Source organism: Enhydra lutris, unplaced genomic scaffold (assembly GCF_002288905.1).
Source record: "Enhydra lutris kenyoni isolate GAN:26980312 unplaced genomic scaffold, ASM228890v2 scaffoldscaffold18, whole genome shotgun sequence".
In the NCBI taxonomy this organism is placed as follows: domain Eukaryota; kingdom Metazoa; phylum Chordata; class Mammalia; order Carnivora; family Mustelidae; genus Enhydra; species Enhydra lutris.
In genome coordinates, this window is record NW_019154102.1 from 1,976,257 (window position 1) to 1,996,004 (window position 19,748).

Below are 19,748 nucleotides of genomic sequence, written 5' to 3' on the forward strand. Positions count from 1 at the left end.
TTTCAAATTAAATACTTCAATTCTTTCAACGGCGCAAAAATTACCTGTTGGCTACTTACTCTATGTCAGGATGGTGTTAGTCTATAGAGAGGATGATGATAACTTAATCATGGAAGGTGCTGACCTAAGTAACTTCAGAAATGAGCAGAATGTGTAAAACTAAAGGCAAAAGAAACAACGTAAGTACTATACTCTAGCTGATAAAATTGTAGGCCATGGGTCTATGGGTTAACAATTCTGATACTTCTGTACAAGTATACTGGACTTGAACAATTAAGTACATGGATGCACCACCACCATGGTGGTGGGAGCCAGGTTTTTCACTGTTGCAGATGAACAAGAAAGGGACACTGTAGTGATCCATGTGATAATAGAGGAAAGTTGAAGACATCAGTGCAAACTCAAGTTTAGCTTACTACAGATAGAGATGGTTGTATAGAGAAATATTTATAAATATACATGTTAGTACTCATGCATGTATTTCTTGCTCTGCCAATGGAGGAAGCTGAGAAATAGGAACATTCCAGTCACAATGAGTACATCTAGCTCCCAGATCATGGGTTCTAATCCATTCTCCAGTGAAAGAAACCAGGGCTTCTTGGAGAAATGGCTGCTTTTAGGACTGGAGCATAAAAGGTACAAAATAATACTATGTCTTATAGTGCCAGAAAATGCAGAAATGTTCAAAGAGAAAACCCACAATGGCAAAGAGACATAGGAGCCAACTTGAAAGGGCTCCCAAAAGTCTAAGATAGAAACATTTGAACAACAGTAACGTAGTGACCCAAAGCATAAAATAAATGTCTATGAGTCCATACAAATATAAATAAGTGAATAAGTGAGGGAGAAGTGACTTTTCTCCTGAGCAGGATTCCAAATCATTTATGTAGCTACTCTACCCTCAAAGAGAGAGTTTACATTTTACTCCTTAAGTACGCTATATACTGTGACTGCTTCCCAAAGAGTACAACATGGAAACAAGAGAAAAGAATAACTACAGTTCAGAAATTTGACAGAGACTCCTAAGTCAGTGTAATCAAGGTCAACATCAACTATAATAAATCATAGTGATAGTGTGTACCCTTGATTTGATGGAATGGAAATGGCTCCACCTTTGTGGTTTTTCTCCCCTCCAAACCCATAGACCAAGGGAAATCATGTTAGAAACAGCAAACAAATCTCCATAAAAGGATATTTTACAAAAATACCTGATTGGTACTCCTCACAACTTATTAAAAATAAGGAAAGTGTGGGAAATTGTCACAGCCAAAGAGTCTAAGGTGACATGATAAATAAATATAATATCCTGGGAGATATACTGGAATGAAAAAAAAGCAATGTTAATAATAAATAATAAAAAAGAGAAATAAGAATAAACTTTAGTTAATAATGTATCAGTGTTGGTTCATTAGTTATAACAAATGTGCCATTTTAATGTAGGATATTAATAATAGTGGAAACTGGGTGCAGTTTATGGGAGCTCTTTGTCCTATTTTTGAAATTTTCTATAAATCTAAAGCTGTCATAAAATATAAGGTTTTTACATTTCTTTTTTTTTTAAGAAAAAAATTTATCCATGGTTACTGGCTTCATAGAGCTTATAGACTAGTGGGAAAGATAAACTGAATTGGTGAGTGGCAGTAGAAAAGGTTAGACCAATTAGTAGGCTGATAAATAATACTGCAAGAGATAACAGACATTTGGATATGAAAGTGGTAGTATTATAGAAGTGGAAGAGGACAGTTTTAGATTTATTTGGGGGGTAAGTGAGCAGATTTGTTGAATGTTTGGAATTAGCATCAGTTCAGTCTTGCACAGACTAATAAATGGTGGTGGTACTGAGAGATAGGAAAGATATATTCTCAAGGGATGGCCATGGTTTGGGGGCATATTTGGCTTATGGTGTCATACTAAAAGAAGACAATAGTATTCATCACATATCTGGGTATCAGAGTGAAGGACTGGTTTGGAGATACCAACATTTAAAACATCTGTTTATGACGGATAACTAAGTCCATGGGATGAGATCAAATAGAGAACAAGTATAGAGAAGAAAGAGCCTAGAATAAACTCTAAAATGCATTGTCAGAGTACAGTTAGGTCAAGCAACAGCAGCTGAAAAGATCAAGAAACAAGAATGTCACAGAAACCAAAGTAAAAGACTATTTCAAGAAGGGAGTAGCTAGTGGGAATATCTCTGAGAAATAAAGTGAAATGAGAACTGGACATATCTGGGGCTTTAGCATTATGGAAGCAAATAGCAAACATTATTGCTGCTGTGCCTGTACCCCTTGGGTCCCTTTCCCCATTTATGCACCCCTTGCCCAAGGGCTCTTTTTCTAACAACCCATACCTGTGCTCTTTTTGAAGGCCTTGCATCAACCTGGAGCCACTTTGCCGGTACTGCAGACCACTTGCTTTCTTTAGATGAACCTCCATTTCAGAGTCTGTTTCTGGGAAATCATCCTAAGATAAATTCCTATTAAAAATTTTTGACCCTCATATGAAATGGGGGTAGGCAAGAAATGGAATCCTTTCTGCTAGGGATTCTCCCCATTTAAGACTCTGGGGCAGTGCTATAGAACTAAGAGTCCAATATCACAGTTTGTAAACCATTGCACTGCAATGAACCCTTTCTCCAGGACGCCACCAGGACCTCATGAGTACTGATGAGTAAGGATCGCAATGGTACTCAACACTCCTTCTTTATGGGAGAGGTATGTGTATAGAGGGAAGTATGGCACAGACAATATGTTTGTGTTTATATGGGGTGGCTGGAATATGGAGTGAATCATAGCAGATACCATATGCAAAGGTCAACAGAGGCAGAAAAGAATCCCCCCCGCCACACACACAAATAGAACCACAGAGGACTGTATAGAAGCAAATCTGACTCCAGCTGAATCTGGTATATGATAGGGAGAAAGATGTGGGGGTTTACAGTGGCCATGTGGCACTTACATAAGCACACCTACTTGCCCACACACCATGTGATCTGTTAGAATACCGTACATACGTGATATGTTGGAATACCACTTTTAAGGGGGAAACTTTTTTTTTAAGTATCATTTCAGAGAGAAATGAGTCATTTGTAAGCATTTGGAAAGATCAACTGTCCAAATCTCTCAAAATATTATGGTTTATCAAGATAAAGATGCAATCATTAGTATTTTAGTTTATGATACTCATTAGATTATGAGGGGGCTTACTTCTTATAAGGAGCAGAATGAGTTAAAGACAGCATTCAGGCAAAGACTATGCAAGTATATTAGTGTAAAACAACAATGACACCCTATGGTAACAAAGAAATCAATGAAAGTATTTTTTAGGATTAACTCTTACAAATTATGCTTAACTCATATACAAATCATATCTTCATGTTCTGGATACAGTTAATGTGCTTTAAGTGCATAGATGATTTAAAGGTTTCCAGGGTGAGGAAAACACATAGTGTAGCAAAGGCAAAGGGTATGAGGTCATCTGTTAACCTACTCATATAAACAGTCTGCCTGGAAGCATTCACAGAGATGTTCAGCTGTACTGTGTGACGTCACGGGACACAAGGTTCTTGGATGCCCTCTTTTTCTCCAGCTGGTATGTCTCTGATAGAGCTTAAGTGTATACAGGCATGACAGTCATTGCTCTCTGGGTCCAGTATGTGTTTTTAGCTAAAAAAAAAAAAAAAAAAAAAAAAAAATCACCCACAACCCCTGTTCAAGAAAGGAAACTTGGCTCAGACACTGCCACTGATCAGAAGAGTGGATACTTGCCCAAAAGTTGGCTCCACTCAGAGGCTAATCAGTAAGTCAATAGGTGTTCTGTTGCAAAAGTCATTAAAAGAATTTTAAGAGTGATAGTTCACGTTATTACTAGTTAGGTCAGGTGTCTATAGAATTTCAATAAGAAAATTTTAGAAAATTTTTAGGAGGAAGCATTATGGAGAAGAAGATACAAGGAAGGGAAAACATGGTTTCTGTGAGAGAGATCCACAAATACCCAAAGCAGTTTGGGATTCAAAATTCGAATTCCTTAATTAAAGTCTCATATTTTAAAGATGTCTTGGGTCTCTTTTCCTTGCAAATGAAAGATATACATATACATCCATATACAGGGAGATTTTGGATCCAGAAGAAAAACGTGTACACTTGGAGTTAGAATATGTGGGTTTGGATCCTTGTTCGTTCTTATTTAATAAATAGGGGAATTTGGACAAGTAACTTAGTCTCTGTGGGATTTGGTTTTCTATATAACACTATTTTAGGGAGGCTGTGAAGATGAAATGAGGTAATGTTGTCTGGCAGTGCTTGGTAAATATTTAGATGAATGGCAAAGAATGCCAAAGAAAATACTCTTGGGAAGGGGTTACACTGGGTATTTAGTAATGAAGCAGGGCCAGTTCCAGCTGCCATGTCCCAGAGGGGCTGAGGAAGGGTCAGGATGGATTATGAGTCTGGTTGCCTGATAGACAAGTTTAACTGATGCACTTATTTCCATGGACTTGAGGCATGTTTATTTAAACTCTTTTCTGAACCACAGAGTTCACTAAAGTCCCAAAATGAATATATGATGGAAGAGGGGGTTTGAGTTTCTCAGAAGAAAAAGCAATGTCAATCCATGCCTGTTTATAGCAGTGAGGTCTATACAAACCCACAACTGGATAGAATCTTAAGTCACTTATATAAGTACATTCTTGTTTTTAAACCTGGTTCTTTTGTGCCATCCAAGTTGTTGTTTGCCTGATTTCTCATGTAGCTGTGGGAAAGGTCAAAAACATTTGATTATTCTGCTATAGGACCTAGTATAAAGTTTTCTGAGTGCTTGAAACCTACCTAACAGTTTTCCTTCACATCATACCTCTGGAAAATTGATGAGAAATTTTGATTTGGAGGTTGAGGCTGGAGCTGTAAGCCAGAAGGCAGAAAAGCAGACCTAGTTCTAAATCTGGAATTTTAAATCAAAGAGCCGGGTTAGAAAAGCACAAATTAGTGGTCATCCTTATGTGTACTGCATTTCAAACAAGCCACTTTGGCTCTCTCTGAGCTGGTGCGTTGGCTCTGGACTTAAAGCAGGCTTCTTAAACTGTTAACTTTATATTCCTTTTTCCCTCTTCAATCTCATCCAAGGCAGTTTGAATTCTAGGTGTACCTTTTTTAGGTTGCTACTGCTTCCTTCCCCAAATTGAGATTATAATGATTGCTGGGAGAGATAGAAGTGATGTTCTTCTAGGAAAAAAAAAGGAAGAAGTCTTGAGGACTCATTATAACCCAGTAGCACAGTGGTGTTGAATATGAATTTTAGCCCTCAGGCAAACTTTTGCAAAGGTTCATCTCCTTGGCATAAAATTTCTCTCCATTACACAAGTCTTTCCTATACTCTGTGCATATCTTGTATCTCCAAATGATACAGTTTTAAGATTAAAAGAATCATCTAATTCATGTCTATCCTTGCTTAGATGAGACAGCTAAGACACAAAGAAAATAGTATGATATTACCCCGACATTTGGAGGCAAAGCAGAACTATATTCCAGGGCTCTTAACCCTCTTATAGATAGGTTCTCTTTCACAAACTATACTGTCTCTGAGGCTGACTCTTCCCATCCTACAGGAGACTATACTTATTCTCCATCCCACCCCTTTCTTTATGGATGCCAGAAGCCCCTCCTGCTTAACTCTGTCAAATTCCTCATCCAAGCAAGGGTCATCAATATAGATATCATCCCAGACTCTCCTTTCTCAAATATGAGGTTCTTAACCTGGATTATTTATTTAGTTTTAGGGGTTACAAACCTCAAATTTTATGCAGAAGTTTGTGCCTAAGTGCCTTCTGCATAAAGAGTGCACAGCTTTCACCAAAGAGATTAAGAACCATGGCTTTAAAATATGAATTGTAAGCCAAACTCTTGGCTCTCCTGAATCTGATGAATTATGCTCTTCCTAAGAGGTTCTGTTAGGATACTGTGTCAGTTAGATACAACAAAACCTTGAAAGGGAGATGCAGATATTACATGGTTCATCAGTTGCCACTGAAATGTCTGGTCCCACACATTTCCTACAACTCTGTCCTACTTCTTGTGTCTCATGATGTTTGGCACCTTGTTTGCTGATGATGATAGATGGCGGGCAAAGAAGGCAGAAGATGGAACAATACCAGATGCTCAGGTATACACAAACTGTAAATCAAACAAGACTTATCTACATGAAGTCTTTCCTGACAACACTTGGAAAACAGAAAAGCTAATCTCTTTCCTTAATTCATAGAAACTCTGATATTATCCACTTCTTCACTGCACAGAGCAGTTAATGGTTAATGGTAGAACTAAGAGATGCAAGGAAAATCTCCCGTTCTCTCACTTGGCAGATGAGATGACTGAGGCCCAAGTTTTCAGTGAGTACCCCATCCTCCTTTGGGAATAACCAAAGGATCAAATAAGATTACTTATGAGCTCAGATTTGAGTTTAATACAAATTCTCTCATTGCTCACATTAGTCAAATCATATGGCTAATTTCAGGAAATGGGCAATTTGCTTGGATCAGAGGAAATGTTCATATAAAAAAACACACAGTCACACAAAACTAAACAAAACCATGGCCCTTGCATCAAAAAGCTCATGATCTAGTAATGGGGTTTACTCCTGATATTTGTTAAATACTTACCACGTATGGTAAGGACTTCCCTAAGCATTTCAGCTTTTCTATTTCACTGAATTTTCTTAACTTTATGCAATATTTTTAAAGTAAAACTTGTTAGGCAAATTGACCTTGGGCCCTTGTTAAAGTTTTATTAAGTTTGGTAACCGGGGAACTAATAAAGATAAATTTTAAGATCACTGACACAGAGTTGAGGGTGGAGAAGAGAATTTATATGCTCTACAGCAATGCTGCTCAATGTGCAGTCCAGGAGTAAATGTCAGTCTGCAAGCTATTACCTGTCTGAGACTAGGTAGGTAAAAGAAATATTGAGAGAAAGAGTTTAGGAACTTTTATAGATATTTGATATTGCAGCAACATTTAATGATTCGTCAGTGGCCTCATCTCATTGAACAAGGTATCGATCATTCTGTGTTTTAGACTTATTTGTGGGGATGCACAGGTAAACTAGCTTTCAAGAAAAAAAGAAGGTAACACCACCAATAAAAAACCTTCTATTTGGAGTGTTTGCTGATTTCTGGTTATAAATACTCCCACCATGTCTGATTTCAAGCAACCAATGTAATGTCAAATATAGAAATCAGTCAGCTCTCTTGAGCACACACAAGAGCTCCAGCACATCTGTGGGTGATGTGATCTGCATACCTAGTCAAGTACAATAGGACCACATATTAATCCACAGCATAGTAGGGGGAAGACTACTCCTTCAGAAATGACAAGGTATACATTACTGGCTAATTGCACATTGTTATAAATCCTTCCTACTGTTACTAGGTGATTTAGCTTAAGCCTAGTACATGGTAGTGCAGAGTCATCGTCGCTAAGTTGCCAGTGGTAAAGATGAGAACTTAGCACACTTACCAAGACCCATTCTTTCTCCCTCCCTATTTACCCAACAGTAAATTTCACTGTTTACCTTATTGTCATTCAGCAGGTAACTTTTCACTGTTGAGCCAAAAAGTGAACTAATTGGTGGTCCATGGCCTTTTTTAATATGGAGATTTATGACCTTTGATTCTGTTAATTTTTTAAAATTTATTTGTTGATTTCCTATCCTTGATTTTCTTTATACTGTTCTTCTAGGACACCTAGCTTTCTTATCATTTTTTCCTTAATTAAAAAAAAAACTATTAAGGTATGATTGACAAATGAAACCTACAGATATTTAATATATACAACTTCATGTGCTTGGAGATTAGGATACATGTGTGAAACCATCACTATAGTCAATGTCATAAGCTTATCCATCACCTCCAAAAGTTTCCTCCCACTGCAATGGTTTTATTTTTGTTTTCTTTTTGTAGTAGACCACTTACCATAAGATCTACCCTCTTAGCAAAATTTTAGATATACAATACAGTATTATTAATCATAGACTTGGTGTTGTAGAGTAGATCTCTGGAACTTAATTATTTTGAATAACAGAAAAGTTGCATTCTTTGATCAATATCCTCCCTTTCTCCCTCCTCCTAGCCCATGGCAACCATCATTCTCTCTGCTTCTAAAGAATTTGACTACTTTAGATTTTACACATAAGTGAGATCCTGCAGTATTTGTCCTTCTGTGACTGGCTTATTTCTCTTAGCATAATGTCTTCCAGATCCAGCCATATTGTCACAAATTACAGGATCTTCTTTTTTATATATACAGCTGAATAATATCCCCCTGTATGTATGTATGTATATATATAAACACACACACTGCATTTTCTTTATCCATCTATTTGTCAGTGGATACTTAGGTTATTTCATATCCTGGTTAATGTGAATAATGCTGCAGTGAGCATGGGAGTGCAGATATCTCTTTGAGATTCAGGTTGACTTTGGGGAGTTTATGTTTCCCAGTTTAAGCTATTCAGATATACCTAATACTGTGTGGAACCTGAGTTAGACAGTCCACATTGTGATTGGCCAGGTGTATCGAGTCCTTTCTGAGTCTTTACCCTGGATAGTTAAGGAGAGGATCAGCCTTTCACTTTTTTCTTGCTCTAGTTTCTTCTTTGCCTCTGATGAAGACAAATAACCAAATAAAAAATGAGCAAAAGCACAACTTTATCAAAGATAAAGGTGGCAAATGAGTACCAAACTTTGGTCATTTAAAAAGTGTGAATGAAAACCACAGCGAGGGGCGCCTGGGTGGCTCAGTGGGTTAAGCCGCTGCCTTTGGCTCAGGTCATGATCTCAGGGTCCTGGGATCGAGCCCCGCATCGGGCTCTCTGCTCAGCAGCGAGCCTGCTTCCTCCTCTCTCTCTGCCTGCCTCTCTGCCTGCTTGTGATCTGTCTCTGTCAAATAAGTAAATAAAATCTTAAAAAAAAAAAAAAGAAAAGAAAACCACAGCGAGTATTACTGCATACCTGCTAGAACGGGTAAGATTCAAAAACCCATAGTAGCATCACCTGACAGTGTCAAGTGCTGGCCAGATTGTGGGACACTGGATCTCTAATATGTAACTAGTGAGAATACAAAATGGCACACTTTGGAAAATGGCTTGACAGTTTCTTATAAAGTCAAATCTACTCTTACCCTGTAACACAGCAGCAATCCTCTTCCTAAGTATTGCCTGAGAGAATTGATGTTTTGCACAAAAACCTCTACATGAATGTCTGTAGTAGCTTTAGTCATAATTGACAAAACAAACAACCTAACAAAACAAAACCATCCCAACTGCCCATCAACTTGGGAATGGATAAAAAAAAAAAACAAAACCCAAAAATTCTAGTACATCCCTGCAGTGGGATACTGCTCAGCAAAAAACCAAAAATACAAAAAACAAAAAAATGAACAAACAAACCCAGAAGAGAATGAAAGAAATCTGAGGCAAAGACGGTATGATATTGTAGGATTTCAATTATATGACCTTCTAGAGAAGGCAGAACTACAGAGACTGAACAGTGAACATGTCAGTGGTTGTCAATGGCTGAGAGTTAGGGAAGGAACTGATTTCAAAAGGACATGGAGATATCTGGAGAGGTAATGGAAATATACTGCATTTTGATTGTGGTGGTGGATACATGATTAAATAATTTGAAAGTGGATATTTCAGCTCTAGTCAAGAAGCCTTATGATAACTGTAGCCCTAGACATTGCCTGACTGCAACCTTGTAAGAGAACTTGAGCTAGAACCACCCAGCTAAGGTACCCCCAGATTTGTGACCAACAGATACTGTAAGATAATAATTGTTGCTTAAATCTGCTAAGTTTTGGGATAATTTGTTGTATAATGATAGATAACATATATAAATATAAATACACATGTAAATATGATCTATTATTTATGCTATCTTTATTAACACATGACATGGATGGCTTTAGATCCACTGAAAGATAAACCCACTGTCTTGTTTTAAACAGAATACTTACAATGTAAATCTAAAACATTATCCTTTGTATTATTTCTATTTTCATTTTTCTTGTGATTGCCTTTTATCTGCCTTACCTAAAGGGCCTGTGGAAATGATTCCCTCCATAAGTAAGAGACTTTCTTCAAAATAAATTATAACATTTATATAAAAACCTATGGTTTTAAACTGTTTGTAATTTTAAAAATGGTAGTTCATTTGTTCAATAATCACTTTTTGAGCGCCATCTCTGTGCAAGACATGCAGCCAGGGATAGAGGGTATACTAGTGTAAGAGATAAATGTAGTCTTCACCTTCATGGATTTGCTTGCAGTTTAGAAGGGAACAGAGACAGTAAATGAATAATCCAACAATTGAATACAATTGTGATGAAACACCATGAAGGAGACATGTAGGATTTAAAATTTTTAGTTTCAAAATATCTTACAGTCGCCATCAGCATCTGTCCTGTATACAGGACAATTTTAATTGATTCCTGATTATAAAACATATTTACATTTATTGTAGACATTTAGAAGAACAAAATGCTCATTGTAGAAAAACAAATGAAAAACTCAAAAAGGTTTGGTGGGGGAGGGAAGGAAAAATTACTTGAGATGACCTTGTACCATTTCGAATCTCCTTTATCCATGGAGGCATTCCTCCCTTTTCCTTAGTGGGAGGAACTGAATCTGTAACTGACCCTGCATATGACATTCCTCATAAGTACCAGCTGCTACATTGTGACCTACATCCTGCCCAAACCTTGGATCAGATGAATTAGATACGTTGATCCTTCTGTTTGCTGCCACATGGGTCTACTAACAGCAGCCAACAGCCATTTCGAGGGGCCCTGAATGGCCTTGAAGTTGTTTATGGGGTTGGTGTGAGCTGGTGCAGGATGATGAGAAATCAAAGGGGTGGTTGCCCTGGGACTGAGCTGCTGTTGTCTAGGCAACTTTATTAAGAACCTTCTGTTCCTCGGAAAATGAAGCCTAAATTAACTCTTGAGTTCTTAGAAGTAAGACTTTCCATTTATGAACTGGTCTTTGGTATTTGGGAACTTCCTAGTCTCTTTAACTGAGTCATTTTCACCTTGTTTGAGACTCTAAAATATTATTAAATGGCACTGGTTATAGAAGTATATTTATTCTTATGTTATGATTACAAACAAATTATTTCACCATTCAGATGCCAATCAGTATATTTCTAGAATAAGCTTTCACACCAAGTTCAATGTTCAAAATCTGATTTGGCCTTCAATTCTAGGACCCTCCAAACACAAACCAAAACTCATAAGGTGTGATTTTTTTTTATAATATGTATATGTCTCGAGCTCTGGAGCAGTATTCATTCATTAAGGAAACAGTTAGGATTTTGTTGGGTTAAAGCTCAGGTTGGACACAGAGTCAAGGTGTCAGAAGAGACTAGAGGGGTGGCCATATCAGTAATCTCCCCTCACTCATATCATACTTTGCTTCTTGCCTTCTTCTAGTTTTTAACCAATGGCCTTCTCTTCCTTTTAAAACTTAATTCTACGTCACTGTTAATATTGTTGGATTTTCAAAACTGACAAGGGATGTACCTGGTTCAATTTGAGGTCGAGATGGTGGTTGTAAGGAAAACCACACACTTCCTTCATAAACATATCTTCATCCTGCAAATTCAATGATGGAAGGAATTGCTGCAGGTTGTATGAGAAGCCCTCATCAAGATTTCCCAGGGGAAAGGTAAGTCTTAGGTTGATCTATGGCTTTCAAACTCCTTGCACCCTCCCCACATGGAGATTCTCCAAGGGATGCAGAGCTGTTCTTTGGAGCACAGCTGGAAAGAAGAATGAGAAGCAATCTCATGAGAATGAATTAAGCTCAGTAACCTATTCAGTTTTGAAAGGACTGAGGATGCAGATTTTTGAAAGAAATACAAGGTTCTTAAAATGATAGGCCTTTTAAAAGATTTAGTGGGGGAGCAATAAATTACTAGATAAAGATTAATGTGTTTCATTTTTCTTTAAAATTCCACCTTGTGAGAATAAACAAAATGGGATAAAAGCAGCAGAATGGACATTATCCTGTATTTTCTTCCCAGAGAGTAGAGAATACAAATTTCAGAGCTGAAGGCAAAGACATCTATCCCACCAGCTCTGTGGGAAAGGAAAAAAAAAAAAAAAGCAATATTCTCTATACTTCATTTCTATTCTAACCATCAGGTCTCCACCAGTTTCCCCTTAAAATGTAAAAATGAAAATAAATTGCATTCAAGTGCACAGTGAAAGATAAGGATGTGGTTTGTTTTGTTGTTATTTCTTTATAGTTCAAATATGTCTGTGGCTCTTTTTTCAGAATGACAAGTGCTCATGGTCTAAGTTGTAGTCAGTCTATGCCCCCCAGGAGGCTCAGCTGTCAGTAAAGTTGCTGAGCTGCATTCGGAGGGTAGGATGAGGTCAAGAAGGGGCAGGGGCACGTTAGTGTTTATGTGCAGATTGTGTAGGGGGTAAAGCATACAACTTGACTGGCACTGAACTGTACAATGTCACTGTCATGATGAAATGACACGTCATCCTTTGGGGGCTCTCCTAGAAACAGTCTCCACGATGCACACAAGTCTTCTCTGTTTTCACCATTTTTTAAGCACTGATCTCAACCTAATAAGACACTGGTAAGGGTTAAGAACTGTGTCTCCTTTAAAAATTTCTTCTCTTTTCATGTAATCTTCCCAGCACCTGGTTGGCACTCATGGGCTTTCCTGCAGCATATATTTTGAAGAGAATGCACCCCACACTTTCTGTTTGACTGGGATCCCAGGCTGCTACCATTTGCAGAGATCAGTATCCAAAGGATATGCCTCCTGTGTTCTCCTAGGGTTAGAGATCTGTGTATTCATGGGGTTGATGTTCCAAAGCGTTAATCCTTACCATACCATTGCTACATCTTTACCATTGTTTGCAAAGTCTGTGTACCAAATGAACTGTTCCCTTAATTTTTCTTTCATTCCCTCTTTCCTTTCCACCCTCTTAATCTCCCTCCCTTTCTTCCATTTTTTTCTTTTTTCTTTTCTTTTTATAAATGTAATTTTAAAGAAATTTTATGTCACTGCATTACTTGACAAAAATTAAATTTAAAAAGTGAAAACAAAAAATGTTAGCTGCCAACCAAGGACAGCCTGAGAATTGACCATCTTCTTCTTGTTCTTCTCCTCCTTCTCCTCCTCCCCTTCCTCCTCCTTTATTGTCACCACCTTCTTCTCTCCTTCAACTCCTCCTTCTTCATCTTTCTTCTTGTCTTCCCCCTTCTCTTCCTCTTCCTTTCTTCTCCTCCCCTTCCTCCTCTTCATCTTGTCAAAAAGAAAATTAGCAAAGGTTTATGATATTTTAGCCCAAAGATTTTTGGGTTTAATATAATCAGAAGAAACAGAAAGGGAATAGATTTCATACAGTGGTCCAGTGTTGGCCAATGCCCTGTTCATGTAACACTCAAAAGTTCATTATCTGTTGGCACCAGAACAGAAAAACACTCGGTTCCATTTTTTTTCTTTTTCTTTTTGTTTGACATAATCATGGTTGCAGGGCCAGCTCATCGCAAGCCTGTTTGTGTATTCAACAAGTTCTCATTGAGCACGTACTTCATGCTGGGCTCTGATCTAATTGCTGGTGGAAATGTGGTAAACAAAATAGAAAAATCCCATCCCTCATGGAATCACATACTATGGGTTTAGATTAAAAAAAAAATAATAATAATCTATAAGTACACAGTAAGTTAGAAGGAGACCTGGAGACCTGGGTAACAGGAACTAAGAAAGCAAGGATGGGGAACCAGGTGGTGGGTATTGGGGAGGGCACAGATTGCATGGAGCACTGGGTATGGTGCAAAAACAATGAATACTCTTATGCTGAAAAGAAATTAAAAAAATTAAAAAAAAAAAAAGCAAGCAAGGATGGGGAGAGAGAGTGCTAGGCTGGGATGTAGCTGGAATTGGTAAAGAACGTATCAGGCAGCAAGAGCAGCAAAGTGCATGCCTGCTCCCCTGGATGGACGGAGAGGTGGACTCTGGCAGCAGCTGAGGGGTGAGGGGGAGCTTGGCAGAGAGTAACAGGAGGGTGGGCGGGTTGCATGCACACTTACAGGCCATGCCGGCCTTCTCTCTGCAGAGTGCATTAACAGCCCGCTACAGCCAGCCTGGATTGCTTGCTCGCAGCTTGCAGGTCTCTTCTCCCTTATTGGTGGCATTCCCGTTCCCATTTCCTCTCAGGTGGTCCGCATTTTAAACTTCTGATTTCCTAAAGTGTCCTGTTCTGGGGAATAGATGTGAAAAACTTACAGTGAGGAAGAGGGTTCTGATCTCTGGAACGTTGGGCAGGGGGCATTGGCATCGCTTTAAAAAACATTCTCTCTATCTCTGAATCAGTTAGGTCAGCGCCCTGCTTTTGTATCCCATTACAGAGTCAGGAGGAATAAAACTCTTCTGCAATTTTTATTTTAGGTATGCACATCTGGGTGCATAGATTAGTTACCTAAGCAGAAGGACAGCGGAAAACGAAGGGGAGAATTGCAGAAAAGGCACATTAAAATATCTCCAAATTTAGGCTGAAATATATTATTAGGTGAAACTGTGCAACGAGTCAGAGCAATCAACTTTGTGATTTCTGGGTCAAGAGGAATAGGATCCTTGTGGATACTAACTTTTCATCAATTTGGGGAATGAAGGAGCTGGCTTCATGTTATGGTAGTTTGAGGGAAGTTGAAGTCTCCCCTGGATGCCAAATGCATCCTGTATTTTATTATAGGGCAGATAATTTGAATAGAAGGAATTAATGATCAAATGTAAGTAGCGACTTAAAACTACACAATCAGTAACAAATGCCTAGTTATTAGCCTATTAGCTCAGATATAGGAGGAAAGGGAGAATTTGGGAAAGGTCCAGAGGAAGGGATTCTACTTATACAGGGCTTCCTACTGCGAAGCCATAGCCAAAGCGTGTGTGTGTGTGTGTGTGTGTGTGTGTGTGTGTGTGTGTGTGTGTAACCAAGAGAGACAGAGACAGAATGCATAAGCACTCTAACACTTTAGGGTTTTGTTTATCTCCTCAATGCCTCAAATGGCACCTGAAATATAAGAGGTACTAAAATCCTTTTTTTTTTTTAAATTAATTTGCTGACTAAATGGATGGTGGAAAGACAAGAATAAGGAAAAGATAAGATGTAAATATCTCTAAGGGAGTATTTTGACTACAGAGAAAAATGACTGCTTCAAGTGGCTTTCTTGAGGGCAGGGCTGATGAAATGAAAAAAGCATGGCAGGTTGGCAGCTTAAAGTTGTGGGGTAAAGAAATCATGACCAAATCAAGCCTTGTCACCTTTACAAGAGCCCTAGATTTAAAAAGAAACAAACTAACAAACAGTTTGTAAGCATCCTACAGACATGACCCTGATACCCAGAGTCTGAGGACCAGGCCCAGAGTAAATAAGGTGCTCGGATCTCATTTGGAAAGAGTATATTCCTGTCATCCAAGGTACAAATGGGTTTCAGAATGTGTTCATGCTTGCTCTGGGGGTGGTGATAGGGAGATAGCTGATAGATAGTATTTTTAATAGGCTATTAAGTTGAGGAAACAGCACTGACCTGGTATTCTACTATTGTAAATGAGGCTGACCCCCTCTATCAGGCAAATCTATATTTGTATGATGCTTATATACTTGGAAATGCATCACTTGGGGAACTTTTAAAAATATAGCTCTCTAGGTCCATGGTGATTTAGGCCTACTGAATTTACAACTGGCTTTTTAAAAAAATTTTTAAATAAATTTGTCTAGATAATTCTGAAGTTGGCATCTTAGCAGTAGGAAGCTACCTGGGTAGGAGTCAGAGCTACATTTGAAAGTTTTATTAGACTTAAAAGTCTCATCTTCCTCCTTTGAATAATAGAAATACTAATAGTAACTTCTCTTATCGTGTGTAACATCATAGTGTCCAATAGATACTGTGTAGTTACTGTATGTTTTTGCCTCATCATACACCAGGTCTATAACCTTGGTTCCATGTCCCTCTTAATTATTAACACTTTTGATACAAGACATAACTTATCTCAAGGGACAAGATTTGGTGGCCAAAAGCATGGGCTTTGGAGTCATGCATTCAGAATTCTGCCCTGTCAAGTGCTGGGCAATTTGCTTAAGATCTCTGAAGCTAGTTTGTATATATGTGTATATATGCATGTTTGTGGAGGTTTTTCTGTTTTGTTTTTGTCTAAAAAAGAATAATATCCATAACTCTATCACAGGGCTAGTAGAAAGATTAAGATAGTATAGTGCCTTTAAAGCATTCAGCACTGTGCCTGGCACAGAATGAGAACTCACACTTGGCTTTCAGATTTGTTGCACTGGCATTCCAAACCAGAGTTGACTGTGGGAAATAACATCTCATTTTATTCATGAAGGAATATGCAACAAGAGAATCAGTAGGGAAGGTATGATTTGAGACCGTTTTCAGGGTAGAGAAAGTAAACTAAGCTTCTGCAAATTTAGGGGCAGGGGACGGGAGAGAGAGTTTGGTTATGCATTAGAAAATAAGTAGCAGACAGTCAAATCCATCTCAAGAAGACATTCTCAAAGACTACTCAGAACATTGGATTTTAAACCTTAAAGAAACCAAAAAGCCAAGTTGAAGCATCATTAAATATCTAGCCTGAGATCACAGAGTGGCAGACGTAAGAGGAGCTGAATTTGTTATGTTACTCAGATGTTAAAAATAATCTAAATAATGAAAAATAATTGTGGAATTTATGTTTCATGCTCGCAATTTTTAAACTTGTTGATCTGCCACCATGTAGCGGGCTAGCCTTTTTGTTTGGCTTCTAACATTATGACAGTGATTGAAATATGGGTGAGTTTCTTCATTTGTGAATGAGGGTTAAAAATGGTGTCATCCAGGGAAGATCATTGTGTGGTTTGCATTTAAAGGGTTCAGTATAGTGCCTGAAGCCCAACAATTTGTTAGCTGTTAATATTAATGCTGTTAATTACTCCCATAAATGCATCAGTGTCGTCCTCCCCAAATGTGTGTATTTAGTCCTAAATTGTTGCCATTAATACAAAGCTTAGACCCTCTAGAAGGAATTTCAGTGCTCATCAGCTGGATAGGAAAGTAATTGTGGTGATCAGGTACTTCTTGGAATCCTGGGAATGAACTTTGATGAGTCTAGAAATCTCCGAGAATGGAAAGGAACTAATGTTTAGAATATACTATGTTGTTGATATTTTCCCAAGCAATTTATGAATATTTTCTTATATTTTGCTCACAATAATCCCTTGTGGTTGTCAATATCCCTATGCTACAGTTGTAGAAACTGAGTTTCAGAGAAGTTAAATAACTTAGCACAAATCATAATTAGTAGTAGAACATGAATTCAAGATCTGTCTTCTTCCTCTTTCTCTATGTCTCCTTTTCTTTCTTCTCTTGTAAGCAATTGAAACTTTTCAAATTAAATACTTCAATTCTTTCAACGGCGCAAAAATTACCTGTTGGCTACTTACTCTATGTCAGGATGGTGTTAGTCTATAGAGAGGATGATGATAACTTAATCATGGAAGGTGCTGACCTAAGTAACTTCAGAAATGAGCAGAATGTGTAAAACTAAAGGCAAAAGAAACAACGTAAGTACTATACTCTAGCTGATAAAATTGTAGGCCATGGGTCTATGGGTTAACAATTCTGATACTTCTGTACAAGTATACTGGACTTGAACAATTAAGTACATGGATGCACCACCACCATGGTGGTGGGAGCCAGGTTTTTCACTGTTGCAGATGAACAAGAAAGGGACACTGTAGTGATCCATGTGATAATAGAGGAAAGTTGAAGACATCAGTGCAAACTCAAGTTTAGCTTACTACAGATAGAGATGGTTGTATAGAGAAATATTTATAAATATACATGTTAGTACTCATGCATGTATTTCTTGCTCTGCCAATGGAGGAAGCTGAGAAATAGGAACATTCCAGTCACAATGAGTACATCTAGCTCCCAGATCATGGGTTCTAATCCATTCTCCAGTGAAAGAAACCAGGGCTTCTTGGAGAAATGGCTGCTTTTAGGACTGGAGCATAAAAGGTACAAAATAATACTATGTCTTATAGTGCCAGAAAATGCAGAAATGTTCAAAGAGAAAACCCACAATGGCAAAGAGACATAGGAGCCAACTTGAAAGGGCTCCCAAAAGTCTAAGATAGAAACATTTGAACAACAGTAACGTAGTGACCCAAAGCATAAAATAAATGTCTATGAGTCCATACAAATATAAATAAGTGAATAAGTGAGGGAGAAGTGACTTTTCTCCTGAGCAGGATTCCAAATCATTTATGTAGCTACTCTACCCTCAAAGAGAGAGTTTACATTTTACTCCTTAAGTACGCTATATACTGTGACTGCTTCCCAAAGAGTACAACATGGAAACAAGAGAAAAGAATAACTACAGTTCAGAAATTTGACAGAGACTCCTAAGTCAGTGTAATCAAGGTCAACATCAACTATAATAAATCATAGTGATAGTGTGTACCCTTGATTTGATGGAATGGAAATGGCTCCACCTTTGTGGTTTTTCTCCCCTCCAAACCCATAGACCAAGGGAAATCATGTTAGAAACAGCAAACAAATCTCCATAAAAGGATATTTTACAAAAATACCTGATTGGTACTCCTCACAACTTATTAAAAATAAGGAAAGTGTGGGAAATTGTCACAGCCAAAGAGTCTAAGGTGACATGATAAATAAATATAATATCCTGGGAGATATACTGGAATGAAAAAAAAGCAATGTTAATAATAAATAATAAAAAAGAGAAATAAGAATAAACTTTAGTTAATAATGTATCAGTGTTGGTTCATTAGTTATAACAAATGTGCCATTTTAATGTAGGATATTAATAATAGTGGAAACTGGGTGCAGTTTATGGGAGCTCTTTGTCCTATTTTTGAAATTTTCTATAAATCTAAAGCTGTCATAAAATATAAGGTTTTTACATTTCTTTTTTTTTTAAGAAAAAAATTTATCCATGGTTACTGGCTTCATAGAGCTTATAGACTAGTGGGAAAGATAAACTGAATTGGTGAGTGGCAGTAGAAAAGGTTAGACCAATTAGTAGGCTGATAAATAATACTGCAAGAGATAACAGACATTTGGATATGAAAGTGGTAGTATTATAGAAGTGGAAGAGGACAGTTTTAGATTTATTTGGGGGGTAAGTGAGCAGATTTGTTGAATGTTTGGAATTAGCATCAGTTCAGTCTTGCACAGACTAATAAATGGTGGTGGTACTGAGAGATAGGAAAGATATATTCTCAAGGGATGGCCATGGTTTGGGGGCATATTTGGCTTATGGTGTCATACTAAAAGAAGACAATAGTATTCATCACATATCTGGGTATCAGAGTGAAGGACTGGTTTGGAGATACCAACATTTAAAACATCTGTTTATGACGGATAACTAAGTCCATGGGATGAGATCAAATAGAGAACAAGTATAGAGAAGAAAGAGCCTAGAATAAACTCTAAAATGCATTGTCAGAGTACAGTTAGGTCAAGCAACAGCAGCTGAAAAGATCAAGAAACAAGAATGTCACAGAAACCAAAGTAAAAGACTATTTCAAGAAGGGAGTAGCTAGTGGGAATATCTCTGAGAAATAAAGTGAAATGAGAACTGGACATATCTGGGGCTTTAGCATTATGGAAGCAAATAGCAAACATTATTGCTGCTGTGCCTGTACCCCT